This window comes from Balaenoptera ricei, chromosome 5 (genome assembly GCF_028023285.1).
Source record: "Balaenoptera ricei isolate mBalRic1 chromosome 5, mBalRic1.hap2, whole genome shotgun sequence".
Lineage (NCBI taxonomy): Eukaryota > Metazoa > Chordata > Mammalia > Artiodactyla > Balaenopteridae > Balaenoptera > Balaenoptera ricei.
Genome location: NC_082643.1, coordinates 28,774,133 through 28,789,822, shown reverse-complemented (window position 1 = coordinate 28,789,822; position 15,690 = coordinate 28,774,133).

The following is a 15,690-nucleotide window of genomic DNA, read 5'->3' as shown; positions in this document are numbered from 1 at the left end:
TATAAAATGTAAAAGAAAAACAACTTTGTCCTTTTGTAAATAACAAAGCACTTTAATGTAGATGGTGTTATTTTTTACATGAATATTTGAATGTTGTTGAGTATTTTTCTTGTAATACGGCAAAGAAATGACCTTTTAAATTTCAGTCTTTTGATTTACTCAATGAATGTAGATAATCTTTTGTTGGAGGAAAGTCTACAAACCTACCGAAAGAAGTCTATTTCCCAAATTTTACATTTGACCAATCCCTCAATATATTTTTCCAGGCATTTAATTTTTTCCCTTTAAAATTGTATGTGAAGTTGCAAATAATCCAGATGGTACTGATTCGTTTATATATAAGTAATCAGCATTGTTTGGTATAAAACATTTGAAGTCCTATGATACTTTTCAAATATCTTTATCCTTTGAAGACCAAAGTTGAATACTTCCAACGCTAAGTGAAACTTGAACCACACAAGACTCAAGTCCAATGAACCTAAGAAATTTTAAGTTTGTACAAACCCAAAGCTAACTGATGTTTTCACATCTGGCTCTTGATACCAAGCCACCAAAGAAGAGTGGTGTTTTTTTAAATGGTTAATTCTACCCTTGTTGAAAGTTCCTATTTAATCACAAATTATATTTAATGACTTATGATTTTGACCAGATGGCTTCAAGTTTACACTACATTGGCTTGCAAGAATGCGGCCAATATATTTGGCCTTTATTCTGGAACAATGTTTTTTTCACTGATCAAATGACACAACCAGTTGCCAAATAATGCCTATACATTTTTTTCTACTTATCCAATTTTAGTGAGTTGCTGTACAGCCAAAGGTCTTTGACGAGTTTTAGTATACTGAAAGAAATTAAGACCAACAGCGTGGCAGAGTGATTAAACGCAAGCTTTTGAGTCAGTAAGACTTGGGTGTGGATTGTAGCTGTGTTTCATCAATGTTCTCCTCTGTAACATGAAGATAAGAAGGGTAGCCATCTCATGGAGTTGTGAAGATTAAATGAGAACACATATGTGAAGGGCTGAGTGCCCTGCCTGGCACATAGCGTATGTTCAATCAGCCATTACTATTTTAATACATTTTCCAGAACATACTTTTTCCATGTTAGAAAATCTTTTTATACAAGATGAAAGGCAGAGATGTTAAGACATTTCTGAATGTGGGTAGAACCTATGAAACTTTTGTAGGTCAGTGAACAGTTTTGTTCACCTGTGTATATATATGTATATATGTATATGTGTATATATGTATATATACATGTTTGTTTTACTTAAATTTACTTATTTTTCAAATAACACATTTGCATGGTTCAAATTTCAAATTTCAAAAGGTACTAAAAGGTATACAGTGAAAGGACTCCCTCCCATCCCTGCACCCCCAGTTACCGAGTTCCACTCCTTGTAAGGAAACCAATGTTAGCACTTTCTGGTGAATCCATCCAAAGATATGTTATACATATACAAACAAATAAGTATGAATGTTACCCTTCCCTCGCACACAAACAGTAGCGTACTATACACTGTACTTGTTATTTTTCCTTCACAGTATAGCTTGTATATCATTCCATATCAATATGGCTGCATAGTATTCCATACTTTATTTTAACCAGTGCCCTATTAATAGAAATGCCATCTGTTTTCAGGCTTTTGCTATCACAAATAATGTTACTATAAATAACCTCATGTATGCATTATTTAGCATATATGTATACGCTATACATATATCTGTAGGATAAATTTCCAGAAGAAGACCTGCTGGGTCAAAGAGAATGTATAATTGTAATTTTGATGATGATCTGCAAATTGTTCCCATAGACGTTACACCATTTTATAACCAACTCACAATGTATGTGGACATTTAAAAATCTATTTTCATTATAAACCGATGTTACTTCAATAAATAAAAACTAAAAAATAAAATTTTAGAACTACATTTTCAGGGCTAGTAACAGACCAAAGATTCACCTAGCTCAACAGTCCATGAATCTACATACACTTTGAGTTTGACATCCTTTTTTTTTTTTTTTTTTTAGTGATAAGCTCCAGGCAGAAGCATATCTCCGAGAGATTTCTTTTTGTTTCCATGGTGACACTTACATACTTAGAAACCTCAAATTATTGTTCCTAGGTTACAACAGTAAAAACTCTGGATTAAAACATTCTGCCCACTCCATGTTTTAAATAGGAAAGAGATAAGAAAAATCCACATAGGGAAACAGTGGTACACACACTGCTTCATGGGTCTGGGGATTCTTCGATTTAGACATTTTCTTAGTGTCTATTGGGGGTATATTCTTCTGCTCTCTGAGGCTCTCTTCAATGTTCCCCTCCAGCTTTTGAGAAAGAGACTGATTTGTTTTCTTTATTGGCAGAACATGGAGAGAAGGTAGGGTGGGAGAGGGGAAGTTATAGATTTGCCCTTCATTTTCAGCCCCTCCGAGCAGAAAAGTTTTCTACTTTCTGGTGTGGCCCTTGATGACTTAAATGCATTTGAATTTCTTTCTTGCTACTAAGAGTTAAGATTGTAATAAAGAGTGTTTTCCAAGGACAAAAATGTATCTGCTTGTCTGAATTTCTTTTTCATTTCAGCAGCAATCAGAAAAAAAGAATTCAACTGAGCTATTGGAAAATCTCACAGGACAGAAGTGAACACACGTACAATTCCTTAGTGTTATCAGTCACAGGGGAAAAGTCCCTCTAAGATGTCCTTCAGAAACATCAGAGAGGTATGTAAGTGTGTGTTCCTGTCACTTGGGGTCCATATGTGAAAATCCGCCCAGTTGCAGAAAGGTTTTGATTGAATGTGCGTGTTTGCAACACTGAGCGGTCCACCCACGAATGTGGGCCCATCTGTAGATTAACTGCCTTCTGCATGTGGGCCAAATCACAGGAATGTATCTAAAACAAAAGGCTGCTAAGGGTTTAAGCTTTCACTAGAATCTCCTTTAACAGTGTTGATTCTAAAGTCAGATTCAACATTCAGTGAGGCCTGATTTAATTGGTCCAGCTTTATGATGCTTTTCAGAGGGAAACTTTTATCCTTGCTCTTTCTTAATTGGTACAAAATTAGCCTTTGAATTCTGGATGACTTGTAATTTCAGTTAAAAGAGAGAGAAAAATAAAAGCAAAACTTAGTCTATTGTGTGATAGTAACACAGATCAGTTATTTGCCACACTTGAGAACAAAAACTTGACTGATATAACAAATGTTTTGCTTTTCTTCTATCTGTCTTGACATCATAAATAGAGCTACCGAAACATTTTCTGACTGCAAGTAGTCAATACAGCTCCACCAATCTTTTCAAGCTTCTCTCCAGGAACAGATGTAGAACTGAAATGTGAACTACAGCAAATGAATTGCAATTACTTTATTTACATCAACAATAGTCCTTTTTAAAAAACTAGCAATAAAAACTCCAGCAAGTACATTTTTATGGGTAATTGCTCAAAGTAGCTTAGGAAAAAAGGGAATTAGTTGGGTCGACTTACCAAAAAAACTCTTTAAAAGTAATTTTGACTATGACTTTAATATACCCACACCCCAAGATGTTCTAATTATTGAGAAAATGCTGCTCTGTGTATCTTGATCAATGTGTAAACTTAATTTGATATAAAAATTGAAATGGTCTCCTATATATCAAGAACAATTTAAACAAAAATAAGAGAAGGCAATTTGATCGGGGGATGTTAAGGCTAGGCCAACTACAGGCCTATTTGTATGTATCTGTTTTATAATTTTCTCAGAAGAATAAAACTAGCTTTAAATGGCCACTAGTTTTATTTCAAGACTGTTGTCAGGGTTTCTCTTTAAATAAAATAGAGTAACATCCAAGGTAAATCAGGCTGATGAGACCACATTGCTAACACTGCCCCATCCCATTGTGTGTACACCATTAAACTGGCAGGTAAATCTTGAGTAGTTCAGAACTTTTAAAGGAAAAAAAGAGTTGTCTTTATGACGTCCAACATTTAGGAATGATTATTTGGTACCCTGAGAATCCACCTAAACCATTATTCTTCCTAAACCATTTCCTATAGCTAAAGGTAAAAGTATATGCAATATACATTTAGAGGTCTTTCTTTTAAAATATAGAGAATATACCTTACGGGTGAAGCAACACAGCATAGTGGACGAAACTTGGAGACAGTTAAGACTTGGTGAACATTAACTCTGTCAAGTTAATTTACCTTCAGTATTCTCAGAGTTAAAGTGGAAATAATAATAATAGTGTTTCAACTAAATAAGATCATGTAACAAAACATAGTTTCTTAAATATAACAGAGCCTTAATAGAATCTAACATAATGCACGTGTCTTACTCTGTCTGACTTTATTTCACTAAGCATGATACCCTCCAGGTCCATCCATGCTCTTGCAAATGGCAAAACTTCATTTGATAACAAATATTGTATGTTGTCACATATATGTGGAATCTAAAAAATAAAGCAAATTAGTGAATATACCAAAAAAGAAACAAACTCACAGATATAGAGAAAAAACTAGTGGTTACCAGTGGGGAGAGGGGTGGGAGGAGGGCCAAGATAGGGGTAAGGGATTAAGAGGTACAAACTACTAGGTATAAGATAAATAAGTTAAAAGGATATATTATACAACACAGGGAATATAGCCAATATTTTATAACTGTAAATGAAGTATAATCCATAAAAATATTGAATCACTATGTTGTACACCTGAAACTAATATAATATTATAAATCAACTATATCTCATAATATATATCTATAAATAAAACATGTAAATTTTTAAAATAAATAGACTATTGTTATCACAGTATGCTATTTGAATATTTCCTACGCACTGTTTACCATAATATATAGTTAAACAAGACCCCAAAAGGGAAACAGATAACCACATTTATAGCCCCAGGGAATTCCCATCCATCAGCTAATCAGCAAACCATGTGCATGACACTGTAAAAGATGTGAAGATTACCATCTAACTGGTAAGAACAGAATGTATATACACAAATATGGCCTCATGTACTATTAGCTAAATGTTAAGTTGTACCATATGGGCAGTTAGGGAAAAGGCACAGTATAAAGTAGTTAGCACAGTAAATAGTACAGATAAAGTATGCTGAAGGAATTAAAGAATGGAAGTAAGAACGTAGTCAGGGGTCTTCAGGAAAGATAACACTTTAGAATTCTTAATTAAAAGTGATGGAAACCTAACTCAAAGTAGCTTAGTGAAAAAATGAACTGGTTGTTTCAACTAACTAAATTGTGGGAAGGGCATGGGCACACTTGTGCCTCTGATAATACAAAACCCAAGCACTCTAACTCCAACAATTTTTTTTTTCTCTTTCCTCCTATTGTTGCTTTTTTTTTCTGTATATCAACTTCATTTTCTTAGATTGACTTATTCCACAAAGCTGGACCCATAGTTACCACTAGCTCCCAGTTTACATCTTCCTAGCTTGGCCAGAGAGGAAATGACTTCTTTAACTTCCAATCCAGAAAAATCCTAAGCAAAGTCTCTGACTCATGTCCTGTGCCCAATCCTATAATAGGGTGGGTACTTGCAGCCTCCAATAGAATCACACATTTAGAAGAGTCAGTGGGAATGGAAGGGAGCAGACCCATCAAAGAAATGACTGCATTTTCCAAAATGAGAGGGCAGCAGTGCAGGACAGACAGGACAACAGATGTGCAACACTAAACCTGAGGTTTAAAAGCTAGCTAATGCGGAATCTAGCAAAATGATATAGATGATCTTATTTGCAAAGCAGAAATAGAGACACAGACGTAGAGAAAAAAACATGGATACCAAGGGGGAAAGAGGGGAGGGTGGGATGAATTGGGAGATTGGGATTGACATGTATACACTACTGTATATAAAACACATAACTAATGAGAACCTACTGTACAGCACAGGGAACTCTACTTGGTGCTCTCTGGTGACCTAAATGGGAAGAAAATTAAAAAAGACAGGATATATGTATACGTACGGCTGATTCACTTTGCTGTACAGCAGAAACTGACACAGCAGTGTAAAGCAACTATACTCCAATAAAAAAAAAAACAACAGTAAAATGTGATGGCTTTTCAAAGATACTAGAAACTAATTTTATAATTGAATTAACAGCTGCCATTTAATGAGCATTTAAGTACCAATTTAAATATGTATATAAAAGAATCTTAAACGGAATGTTAAAAAAAAAAAAAGCTAGCTAAGTTTATAATTGTCTAATCAAAGCAGGAATGGGATAGGACAAGGGCTAAAAATCTACACTAACATGAATCAAGCCTTTTAAAAACTTCACTTCCCCCTCTAATATATATTTATGCTGTGATTCCTGAGTTTCACTAGTCATAGAAGTTGCTTGATATTTGCTTAGCTTTTTAAAAATTTTTTATTTAATTTATTTATTTTTGGCTGCGTTGGGTCTTCATTGGTGCACGTGAGCTTTCTCTAGTTGCGGCGAGCGGGGTCTACTCTTTGTTGTGGTGCGCGGGCTTCTCATTGTGGTGGCTTCTCTTGTTGCAGAGCACAGGCTCTAGGTATGTGGGCTTCAGTAGTTGTGGCATGTGGGCTCAGTAGTTGTGGCACATGGGTTTAGTTGCTCCACAGCACGTGGGATCTTCCCAGACCAGGGCTTGAACCCGTGTCCCCTGCATTGGCAGGCAGATTCTTAACCACTGCGCCACCAGGGAAGCCCATTTGCTTAGTTTTGTATTGGTAACAGACGGAATGAGGCAGAGCATAGCAAATGAGTATGCAACATCAGAGTCCAATCAAGAGAGAGAAACCACATAGTAATCTGAACAGGGAAAGCTCAACATAAAGAATTATTAAATATAACGGGATTGGAGAAAAAAGGGATTGACTGGTAAGAAGTAAAGAGAACTGTAAAGGATATGCGAATAGCAGATTTAGGGAGCGGTCACTCCCCACAAGGCTGAGCTACAGCACCAAGGAAGGGACCCCTTAGTGCGGACATCCAGAGCTCATTGGAAATAGCATGGCCTTCGCTCACCAGATGGCAGAGTTTCTGGTGGTGCCATACTGGCGACACTTGCTGGAAACCTACCCCCAGAATTGCTGGGAGAACTTGTTCATGGAGAAACACCTTGGCTCCAGCACTCTGCTGGGAAGTCACCCAAGAGGTGTCATGAGAAGCTGCTCATGGGGAGGTGCCATATGCTAAGGGTCCTGCGTGCTGCTAACCACTGCAAGAGCCTGAGGAGAAGACTGGACTTCAACCAGCAAGAGAAACTCCTTTCTCCTCCAGTGTTCTCCCAACCCCCGCTACTGACAAAGCTTAGCATCATGCCAACCGACAAAGGAGGAAGTCCAGCTTCATTATCATAGAGCAGGCAATGAAAGGTGAACTTGGAACTGAGAGACAATGAATCAGTAACTGGCACAGAGTATTTATGGGATTTTCCTAAATACCCATCTTGAAGAAATACCATCAACCTTATTCTGCTGTACTCAAATACACCTTAGCCAGAGAAGGAGGAGGGCATATAGTGTCTCAGGAGGCTCTGCAAATTCTCCAGATGAAAGGAGACTACTTAACAATGTAACGATGTGACAATCACGAGAAGAGATTTTTGGTTCAGAATAGATGACTGATGATGGGAATTTGGTCGTCTCTTACTTTGATCTGGGGAATGACATGGAAATATATTACTACGTGACCTTTAGCTCTACAGATGCAATGGAAACTACGTACAGCTAAAGTTAATTTTACTTTTATAAAAGTATGTGACATACGTTAAGAAAAAGAAACTCAAATATTTATTTTATATGGGAATTCATTCACTGGTAGAAGAGGCTATACAGGTGGTGTTTAGGCATGTTGAAAAACAAATATGGCATGTTCATACTGAGAGACTTCAAAATTTAATTAGGAAGATGATATGGGTTGAACTAAGGAGCATTGTATCAGTCAGGAAAAGAAAGATAAAAGAAAAAAGCAAAACACTAGGTATTTTAACAGGGGAGATACCCAGAGCTGACAGCAGAAGCAACAGCTGCCTCTAGATCTGGGGAAACGGAAGGAAGGCTATTGGGATTATCATTCACCTCCTGGGAGGAAGGGCCCTTCTAGAACTGGGTATCCATCTGCCTCTGAGAAGTGCAGGCTGCTTGTCTACCTGGAGGCGGCGGGGGCGGGGGGGGCGGCAGGTGGAGGGAGGGAGAAGCTGGGGGTCTGAAAGAAGCTGGGTCAACACAGGCAGGAACAGGAAAAAAAAACCAGGAAAAAGTCCCTCTCTCTTCCTCTGAACTTCTAGTCTCCTTCTAGTGCCTCCTATTGGCAGAATTTAACAGCCAGCCGGCAAAGGAGTCTGGGAAATGTAATTCACAAAATTCCAGTCCCGGCATCAATACAGAAGCTATAAAAGGGTCAGTTTGGGACTGAGGGCCTATAGCTAAATAATCAGTCCCGTGAGCTAGCTGAATGAAGGGCATCATTTAAGAATTTTTTTCTTCTTTTATGTTTTGTCTTTTCATATTATAGGGAGGGAAAGAGTGGCCATCACTACATGTCACAGTGGAGCCGGGAATGTGGCTTTTTCTTAGTTCAGCGCCCTCATTACTCTGGTAGGTGTCCGAAGGCCCTACTGGGACCTTAACAAAACTTAAGCCATTGAGCGAAACCTCTGTACTCAGCTGGTAGTCAGCTGTCAAGCTGGGGGTCTGCCAGCATGCCTGCCAAGGGAGTTGGTGTGTGTAGGGGCCTGGAGTTAACCTTTGTGAAGGCTGGGGGAGCTGGGCAGCCAGTAAGGCCTCCCAGTAATCCTTAGTCCATTCATCTGGCATTTTTTGGGCATGAGACTCCTACTTTCTCTGACATTTTTTTCCTACGTTTATATCCCAAGAATCAGCCCCTATTTCACCTCTCTCCACATGCTTTCAGCCCTATACATATATTTTCTTTTTATATAGTGGCACACAAATCAAATGTCCTATTCTTAAATTTCCTTCACAACAGACCTTGATAGGCTGTTAAAACCCATGCTCAGCTCAATAGTCTATGGGCTAGTGATGAGTCTTTACACAGATTAGGGAAATACTTTATTTGTTCTCAGGAGTGGCAGTGGAAGTGCCTTCTTCCCTAGAATGTGTTTATTGCAAAGAAAGAAAACATATTAAAACAAGTAGAAAGTTCATACCCTGTTACATTTTTCTCATTCTACTGGCATTAAGTTTTAATTTTTCTTGCCAATCTATTTTCCTCTTTTACATCTTAGATTAACTATGGATAAGATATCCATAAAAACAGATAATTAAAAGACTGAAAGGGTTATTAGTAAAGTTACAGATGTTTTTCCTAGAAGAATAATACCTGATATGCTTATTATATTATGAAACTAATCAGACTAAATATTTTAACTGTTTTTGCTAATTGAGGAAAAGGAAAACAACACTAATTGAATTGATTGAAAACATAGTAGATTTTGGCACAAGAAAATGTACTCACTTTATAAAACTGAACCTTGTAGTAGACTTGAAGGCAAATAGTAAAATGCATTCATTTTTGGCTTTTTAAGTTTATTTCAAATACTTGCACTCCATTTTATTTACTTTTTATAACAGCTCTACTGAAGTGTAATTCACATGCCATAAAGTTCACTCTTTTAAAGTGCACAATTTCATGGTTTTTAGTAGAGTCAGAGAGTTGTGCAACCATTACCACGATCTAATTTTAGAACATCTTCATCCCCCCTCAAAAATTGGATGTATTAGCAGTTACTCCCCACTTTTTCCACCCCGCAGGCTGGGTCAACCATAAATCTGCTTTCTGTCTCTATGAATATGCTTATACTGGACATTTCGTATAAATGGAATTATACATGTGGACTTTTGTGACAGGCTTTCTTCATTTAGCATAATGTTTTCAAGGTTCATTCATTTTGTAGTGTATATCAGTACTTCTTTCATTTTTATTTCTGAATGTTATTCCATTAAAGGGCTATACCATATTTTACTTACCCGTCCATCATTTGATGAGCATTTGGGTTGTTTCTACTTTTTGGCTATTATGAGTAATGTTGCTGTGAACGTTAGAATACAAGTTTTTGTGTGGACATGTGTTTTTGTGGGGTTTTTTTAACATCTTTATTGGAGTATAATTGCTTTACAATGGTGTGTTAGTCTCTGCTTTATAACAAAGTGAATCAGCTATACATATACATATATCCCCATATCTCTTCCCTCTTGCGTCTGCCTCCCACCCTCCCTATCCCAACGCTCTAGGCAGTCACAAAGCACCGAGCTGATTTCCCTGTGCTATGCGGCTGCTTCCCACTAGCTATCTATTTTACATTTGGTAGTATATATTAGTCCATGCCACTCTCTCACTTTGTCCCAGCTTACCCTTCCCCCTCCCCGTTTTAATTTTTTTGAACATGTACCTTAGAGTAGAATTGCTAGATCATATGGTAACTCTATGTTTAACATTTTGAGAAACTGGCAAACTGTTTTTCCAAAGTGGCTGCACCATTTACAATCCCTTCAGCAATGTGTGAGGGTCCCAATTTCTTCACATCCTCACCAAAATTTGTTGTCTGTCTTTTTTGATTGTAACCATCCTAGTGGGTGTGCAGGGTTATCTCACTGTGCTTTTGATTTACTTAACCATAATTAATAAAGAGCATTTTTTTCATGTGCTTATTGGTCATTTGTATATTTTTTGGAGAAACAATAGGGATTATGTTCAACCTGTAGATTTGTGTAGAATGGCCGTCTTAACATTATTAAGTCTTCTGATCCATGAATATGTAATGTCTGTCCATGTATTTATGTCTTCTTTAATGTCTTTCAACAAGCAATGCAGTTTTGCCCAAGTTCTTGAACTTCTTTTGTTAATTTATTACTGAGATTTTACTCTTTGTGATGCCATTGTATATAGAGTTGTTTTCTTAATGACATTTTTAGATTGTCCATTGCTATTGTGTAGAAACACAATTTTTTTTTTTTTTTATAAATCTATTTATTTTTGGCTGCGTTGGGTCTTCGTTGCTGTGCACGGGCTTTTCTCTAGTTGCGGCAAGCGAGGGCTACTCTTCATTGCAGTGGCTTCTCTTGTTGCGGAGCACAGGCTCTAGGCACACAGGCTTCAGTAGTTGTGGCACATGGGCTCAGTAGTTGTGGCTTGCGGGCTCTAGAGCACAGGCTCAGTAGTTTTGGTGCACGGGCTTAGTTGCTCCGCGGCATGTGGAATCTTCCTGGACCAGGGCTCGAACCCGTGTCCCCAGCATTGGCAGGCGGATTCTTAACCACTGCGCCACCAGGGAAGTCCACAATTTTTTTATTGATCTCGTATCCCACAACCTTGCTGAACTTGCTCACTAATTCTTAAAGTTTTCTGGTGGATTCCATTTTATTTTTTCAGTGAAAATATATCTTTGGTATGTGTTTCATATACGTACTTCCTTTACTTTTAGAAAAACTCTTCTCTTCATGTATGATTCTATTGTCAGCTTTTGTTTAAACTCTTGCTCCTCTGATAGTACCCCTCTATTTTTGTAACTTGTAAATTTAACCACTGCAAAGATTTGCTGAACAAACCTTCAAATAAAAGTATATTCACACAAGCAGATTAACAAACCTAGATCAGCATATAAAAGTAATGAGACAAACAGTTTCTCAAAATTAGAATGTTTATGAAGAATGATCTTTGTATATATCAGTTTGTGGTTGTCCATTGCCACATGGTGCGAAGAAGGCACAGGGCATTTTCTAAAGGTTAGATTGACTATCTCAACAAGACATGAGAGATCAAGATACAGAGATGACTGGGATCAGGGAACCTCCAGTAGGAGTCAAGATAGTGCTGCAGACGGCATCAAAATCAGGGCAATCTAGACTTATTTTGTGATCCTAACTGAAAAAAAAATCTATAAAAACACTCATTATGTTGTTTTGTATTTGTTTTTAAATTATCACTTCAGACTTCTGTTATTCCACTCAAGATGGAATAACAGGGAGTTTATTTACCGTCCCTCCTGAAATAACCAAAAATGCAGGCAAAGTATATGAAACAATGGTTTTCAAGACAATGGATGTTGGAAAACAAAGAATAGTGATCACTGAAAGATGGGAAACAGATGTTGAGTCTATTACCCCAGCTTAATGTCTGGAGAGAGGTTTTAGGTCATGGTACAGAGAGAGAGAACCCAGGCAAAGTCTTACAAAGCGCAAGGTATGGGGAGAGGGGCATGGAGCTTCCACCCCCTCTGAGCGCTCCACTTTCCCCGAATCTCCCTGTGTTAACCAATCCAGAAGCTCTCCAAATCTTGTCCTTGTGGGATTTTATGGAGACTTCATTACATAGGCACGATTGATTAAATCACTGGCCATCCGTGATTGAGCTCAACCTTCAGCCCCTCTCTCCTCTCAGGAAGCTGGGGTAGGACTAAAAGTTCCAACCCTTTATTCATAATTGGTTCCCCAGTCAACCAGCCCATCCTTAGGTTACCGAGGGGTTTTCCAAAAAAGCCTCCTGTGAACAAAGGGGCCTTTATCACTCTCTTCATTTAGGAAATTCCAAGAGTTTAGGAGCTCTGTGCCAGGAACTGAGAGGAACAAAGACTATATATATATATTTCTTATTATAAATCCCAATATCACAGGCAGTTTCTTATGAGGTTATACACACGCCTATCAAATGACCCAGCCATTAGGTAATTTGCCCAAGAGAAATAAAGAGTTCACAGCAGCTTTATTTTTAATAGCTTCAACTTGGAAATAACCCAAATGTCCATCAACAGGTGAATGGATAAACAATGTGTGTGTCCAGACAATGAAATGCCACTCAGGAATGAAAAGAAATGAACTATTGACACATGAATGGATCAATCTCAAGATAAATATGCTGAGTGAACAAAGTCAGACAAAAAAGAGTTCATTTAGAAAGAGTTCCATTCACATAAAACACTAGAAAATGCAAACTAATCTCCAGTTTCTGTTACGAACTGAATTGGATCCCCCCAAAATTATCTGTTAAAGTCCTAACCTTCAGTACCTCAGAACGTAACTGTTTTGGGAAATGGTGTTTTAAGGGGGTAATTTAAAATGAGGTCGTGAGGGTGAGCTCTAATCCAATCTAACTGGCATCCTTTTAAGAAGACATTTCTCCTCAGATAGATACAGAGAGAAAACCATGTGAAGTCATATGGAAAAGATGTCCATCTACAAGCTGAGAGATTACTCAAAGAAATCAATTTTGAGGACACCTTGATCTTGAACTTCTACACTTCAGAATTGTGATAAAATGAATTTCTGTTGTTTAAGCCACCCAGTCTGTGGTATTTTATTATAGCAGCCCTAGCAAACTAATACAGTGACAGAAAACAGCAGTAGTTACATGAAGAATTGAGGGTTGGGGAGCGATGGGGTAAAGAGATTATATAATAAAAGGGAATAGGAAACTTAGTGGGGTAATGGATATGTTCATTATCTTGATTGTGGTGATGGTTTCATAGATATAGACATACGTCAAGACTTATCAAATTGTACACTTTAAATATGTACATTTTATTGTGTGTCATTTACATTCTCAATAAAGCTATTAAAATTATTTCACTTAATTTTTACAGTGCTCTTCCATATCTATGTTAGTTTTATGTTCCATATCTATGGAACAGTAGTATGTTCCACATCTATGTTAGTTTTAATTATGATGGTACACTTTTGTATTTTAATTAACAATGCCTTACTATATGTTCTTACTTTAATTTTAAAGTATTGGTATTTTATATTGCAGTCATCTTAAGCAATATAATTTTGTCTTTATATGTCTTTGTCTAATGGTATTACAGGCATACCTCATTTTATTGTGCTTTCCTTTATTGGGCTTTACAGATATTGTGTTTTTCACAAATCAAAAATTTGTGGCAACCCAACGTTCAGCAAGTTTTTTGGCATCATTTTTCCAACAATATTTGCTCACTTCATGTCTCTGTGACACATTTTCATAATTCTCACAATATTTCAAATATTTTTGAGGCATGACCCTCCAGCAAAAAGATTACAACTGACTGAAGGCTTAGATGATGGTTAGCAGTTTTTAGCAATAAAGTATTTTTAAAATAAGGTACGTACATTTTTTTTTTAGACATAATGCTATTGCACACTTGATAAACTACCATGTAGTGTAAACATAACTTTTATATGCAGTGGGAAACCAAAAAATTCATGTGACTTGCTTTATGGCGATGGTCTGGAACTGAACCCACAATATCTCCGAGGTATGCTTATATATATAAAACCATGAGTACAACGTAAAGACTGCAATCTTTAAGAATTTTTTGTGATGATCTAGAACAGGGATTATGGACTTGGAATACGGGTCAGCTGTCTATTTCCTCCTCTCACATTAATTTAAAAATCCATAATTTCCTTTTCTTGGGTGGTATGCACTGCCCCTCTGCTGCCATCCGAATTTTCAGATGTTCCCAGGTATGCTGGCTGATCTTCAGAATCCCCTGGGGAGACTCATAAAACACAGATTCCTCTGCCCTATCCCTTGTTATTCTGATTCAAGAAAACTGGAGTGGGATTCAGAAAACTAACCTTTTTTATTATAGAACATTTCAAACATGTGCAAAGTGGAAGGAATATTATAATGAGCACCCATATATACCTCACCTAATGTCAACAATAATTATCTCATGGTCCAAACTTTGATTCATCTATCCCCATCCTCTCCCTTCAATACCAGCGATCTGTAGTTTTCAGAAGTTCTCTGGGTGATTGTGATCAACGTACACACAGACACACACACCCATCATTAAAAGGATCAGTAGTATTCTAATTGTGCTTTTTTTTTGGCTGCGTTGGGTCTTCGTTGCTGCCCGTGGGCTTCCTCTAGTTGTAGCGAGCGGGGGCTACTCCTTGTTGCGGTGCGTGGGCTTCTCATTTCGGTGGCTTCTCTTGTTGCGGAGCACGGGCTCTAGGTGCATGGTCTTCAGTAGTTGTGGCACAGGGGCTCAGTAGTTGTGCTGCACAGGCTCAGTAGTTGTGGCTCGTGGGCTCTAGAGCACAGGCTCAGTAGTTGTGACGCACAGGCTTAGTTGCTCCGTGGCATGTGGGATCTTCCCGGACCAGGGATTGAACCCGTGTCCCCTGCATTGGCAGATGGATTCTTAACCACTGCGCCACCAGGGAAGTCCCCTGTTTGTGCATATTAAAATGTAGTTAATCAATTTGCTAGTGTTGAACATTTACATTCTCTTCAATTCTTTGTTTATAAAGAAAAATATGATGCATAACCTGACACACAGTCTTGGCCAAATACTTATGCCACAACTACAGGTTCCATAATTATACATCTTCATTCTAAATATTTTTCTCATTGAGAGATTTATTGGAAATACATGAAAATATTAAATGACTGTTTATTGAATTGCTAATCTGAATACACAAAAGCAAATACATTCTTAGTCACTTGGGAAATACAAGATAATCTTAAATTCCATAAATCTACAAAGAGTTTACAATCCCACACTGGGGAGCTAAAGTCAATTCCTTGTAAGGCAACTTTGTGAGTTTTCTCAGGGTGGGAATTGAGAGATGGTAGTGGAAACAAGGGTAAAAGGCTGGAAATATGTGGGGTTTATTTGCAGAGATGGTGGACCCTGACTAGCTGTTTGTGTAAGAGCCTTAGTCTACTGTGAGATTTTTAGTCTTTCAAGTTTGGGCATGGCAATGTGCTGACCT